The sequence below is a fragment of the Mus musculus genome, chromosome 16 (genome assembly GCF_000001635.26).
Source record: "Mus musculus strain C57BL/6J chromosome 16, GRCm38.p6 C57BL/6J".
Taxonomy (NCBI): Eukaryota; Metazoa; Chordata; class Mammalia; order Rodentia; family Muridae; genus Mus; species Mus musculus.
In genome coordinates, this window is record NC_000082.6 from 19,720,257 (window position 1) to 19,724,766 (window position 4,510).

The 4,510-nt window shown below is 43.9% G+C and overlaps 1 pseudogene; it reads left to right on the forward strand.

Moving 5' to 3' along the window:
* Positions 3,038-3,923, forward strand: Gm17799 (predicted gene, 17799; annotated as a pseudogene).

Genomic DNA, 4,510 nt, shown 5'->3' on the forward strand with positions numbered 1-4,510 from the left:
ATGTCAGAAGCTACACCCATAAAGTCTCACCAATATGACTGCCTAAGAATAAACTGAACAAGCACTACAACAATAGACATGCTAAAGTGGATAGAGGACCTATGAGATTCCTAACCCTACACAAAGAACTACAGACAGCTAAGAAATGCTGGGAGCTGGAGAAACAGTCTTTTCCAGGGAAGAGCAAGCCAATTGGTCATTCAGTACTAAATGGTCAGCTCTGAAATGCAGATACACAAGTAGCATTATACAGACAGACTGAGTAGGTTATATTTATATTTATATATGGATATACATAATCATACAATAACAGTTAGTGAAAAACATGGTGATGAATTTGAAACAGAGCAAGGAAAGGTATATAGGAAGATTTAGAAGGAGGAGAAGGTAGAAGGGATGATGTAACTATATTATAATCTCAAAAGTGAAAGAGATAATCTTAAAGAAAAAAATGTAAAGTGCTTTCTGCACCCTGGGTTGGATGGGACCTGAGGTAACCCAGGAACTGAAAGACAAGTTCCAGCCAATTTGCAGGATGTGATGAAGTGGAGTTCCAGAAACAAGTAATGCTCGCTAGCTGCTTTCTTGGACCCTAGTAAGACACCCAGAACTACTTAGCTGTCCACTGAAAACTGTGAACATCTATTGTAGGTTTAAGTTACTTGGGTTTGGAGATCTTGTTAAACCTATAAATAGCCAATCCACACTTGAGAAATTGGTGAGGGATGATAGCAGAGGGACCTGGCTCAGTCGTGTTTGCTCCTTATAGGAAATGCCACATGAGACATGTTTAGGTGATTGTCCTACACTGGTGCCTACTGATGTCAGTAACATCAGTGAAGATGAAAAAAACAGGCTTCCTGTAAAGTCTGCAAGGGGCCTTGTCCTCTGTCACCACCCTCTATGATCCAGAAAGGCACACACAGTGTTGAGATACCAGGGGCCACAGAGCCACCTGCTGACAGACAGGGTGCAAGTCCACCTTGGTGACTCTCATACTAAGGAGGGAAGAATTGGCAGGCAATTATAGAAATGCGGGCCTAAGGAATTCTGGCTACTTAGAAGACTGAGCCCTGGGGGCAGGGATGCCCCAAGATGGAAACATTGTTTGCTGTTACTGGCTCCCTAAAGGAGAGAGATCAGAGGGAAGCTCCGGGCAAAGAACAGAGGGCTGTCATGCACTTAGCTCAACTATTCCAGGGCTTACCTTAGCCATGTCCACTCTAAAATATAAAAAATATTGAACTTATAAAAAAGACAGATCCTCCAAGCTCTACTGAGACTCAGGGTCCACTTCCCTCTGTCTGTGCCACTTGTGACAGAGACAGTGAAAGAAACTACCATGTTCAGTAATGGAAGCCAGTGGCCTCTGCTGCTCTTCCACCTCCTCTGTGAATGTGGAGGTAAATGGGACACCCATAGGACCCCAAGCTGGTTTAGAGCTAGGTTTTCATTGAGAAGTGCACATTTTATATCTCAACATAGTGTATACATAGAAAATAAAAGGTCAACAAAATTAAAATGAAAACATATAGGGCAGAATTTCCCCTTACACTCAGTGATGCCCTTGTCTGTCTCATCCTGTCCCTTCCCATCCACAGGGTCTGTTCTATTCTACAGAATAGAGCTGAAAACATGATACAGGAGGTGGGGCTGGGGAAGTCACAACATCTCAACATCCAAATGTTCTGGACCTCAGCCTCCCAGGGATGTTGATACAGAGACAATACTCTATTCACCTGGTCGCACCATGGCTCCTGGAAAGCCCAGGATTCTCAGGCCCTGTAAATCTTGGAGAGCACTCTGCAGTCCAAGCACCAGAACACAGGGAGAAGCGGGTAGCTCGTAGGCATCAAATCCATGACAGTTATTGATCATCAGGCCAAAGGCCGTAAGTGGGCCCTGACCTCTGAACAACCGTCCCTCCCTTGCCTCGTCCCTGCTAGTTCCTAATCTGCCTTTGCTTGTACCTTAAGTCATCTACATGTTTAGTCCTCTCCTGCCTTCACTGACATAGGCTCTACTGCCCTGTCTTGGGTATAAAGGCTTTAGCAGCACTGAAGGCACACAGTCTCAGTCAGGATCTTTTCAGTCACCAGAACGGATGCAAGTAAGCAGAGAGGCAGCCACTATCTACTGCTCAAAATCAGCAGATCTGGGTTTGAGTCTCACTGCCACTCAATAGAGATGTCATTTATTCTCTTTGACCACACAACTTCTTTTTAAAAAAAAAATCTCTAAAATCAGAATAATTCCTAGTTTACAATGCTGGTAAGAAGATTAGCTATAATTCAGAAAAATGAGATCCCTGTTCATCATAGAAATTCAATAAATAGTACTTGTGATGGTCATGGCTAGTAATCACCACAGTAAAACTGAAGCAAGGCTCTGGGCAACTCTGGTCTTTCCAGTATGTTAGCATACTTATTTTGGGGTAGAATTCACTTGCCATGCCTCATCATCATATACTCTCAGGATATATGAAACCAGTTATAAAAGTATCAAATGGTTTTAAACTAGAGCACACATGCACACGCACAAACACACACACACACACACACACACACACACACCATATGTGGTGGGGGAAAGGTTTGACAGGTTGTTGGTGGTGGTTGGTGGTTTATGGGTTTTTTGTTTTGTTTTTGTTTGATTGATTGATTGATTGATTGATTGATAACAGCAAACTTTTAAAGGACAGATACATTCTTGCAATATGTGGAGAATGACTGTCCTCAAAGCCAGCAGCTGGCAAAGGAGTTGTTCTCTGAGTTTTGAAGTCACTTTCAGGCTGTGTGGCAAAATAAGTAGACTGTTAATTGAGGTTGGGTAAGAGGAAAAGCGAACCACAGACCTTCGTAGACAAATGCTGTAGTTCACACCACATGGTTCCCTGCATGGATTAGGGAATATAGTTTTAATAATTTTATAGTTCTAATGTGTAATTCTGATTAAACATATTGAGTAGAATTTACCAAATAAAGCTGTCAGTAAATTTAAAGTAGCCTTAATGCCGCATCTTCTTGTGCAGTGCCAGCCTCCTCCCGTAAACAAAATGGTGGAGGTCGGTGTGAACGAATTTGGCTGTATTGGACGCCTGGTTACCAGGGCTGCTGTCTGCTCTCCACTTGGCAAAGTGAAGATTGTTGCCACCAGTGACCCCTTCATTGACCTCAACTACATGGTCCACATGTTCCAATATGACTCCACCCACGATGGCACAGTCAAGGCCGAGAATGGGAAGCTTGTCATCAACAGGAAGCCCATCACCATCTTCTAGAAGCAAGATCCCGCTAATGGGCCGTGATGGCCGAAGGGCTGCCCAGAACATCATCCCTGCATCCACTGGTGCTGCCAAGGCAGTGGGCAATGTAATCCCAGAGCTGAACGGGAAGCTCACTGGCATGGCCTTCCGTGTTCCTACCCGCAATGTATCCGTTGTAGATCTGACAAGCCGCCTGAAGAAACCTACCAAGTATGATGACATCAAGAAGGTGGTGAAGCAGGCATCTGAAGGCCCACTGAAGGGCATCCTGGGCTACACTGAGGACCAGGTTGTCTCCTGCGACTTCAACAGCAACTCCCACTCCTCCACCTTTGATGCTGGGGCTGGCATTGCTCTCAATGACAACTTTTTAAAGTTCATTTCCTGGCATGACAATGAATACGGCTACAGCAACAGGGTGGTAGATCTCATGGCCTACATGGCCTCCAAGAAGTAAGAAACCCTGGACCACCCACCCGAGCAAGGACACTGAGAGCAAAAGAGAGGCCCTCGGTTGCTGAGGAGTCCCTATCCCAACTCTGCCCCCAACACTGAGCATCTCCCTCACAGTTTCCATCCCAGACCCGCATAATAACAGGAGGGGCCTAGGGAGCCCTCCCTACTCTCTTGAATACCATCAATAAAGTTAGCTGCACCCCAGATAGATAGATAGATAGATAGATAGATAGATAGATAGATAGATAGATAGATAGATAGATAGATAGATAGATAGATAAAGTAGCCTTAACAAAATAAATGTTTTTGATAAATTAGAATTTGAAGACAAAATTGTGCCTTTTCTCTTATTACCCACTAGGTGGCAGAATGTAACCATGGTATATCCTGCTGACAGTTCTTATTGGCAAAGATGTTAAATGAGTGAACTAATTTCTTTTATTATTATTATTATTATTATTATTACGTATTTTCCTCAATTACATTTCCAATGCTAGCCCAAAAGTCCCCCATGCCCTCCCCCGCACTCCCCTACCCACCCATTCCCACTTTTTGGCCCTGGCATTCCCCTGTACTGGGGCATATAAAGTTTGCGTGTCCAATGGGCCTCTCTTTCCAGTGATGGCCAACTAGGCCATCTTTTGATACATATGCAGCTAGAGTCAAGAGCTCCGGTTAGTTCATTTCTTTTTAAAACCAGCAATATTTTTCTATTCCTTTAAACTAAGCACATTCCTAACGTTCAACCCCAGAATGTCAACCAAAGTTCACGATTTCCATTGGTAGCAG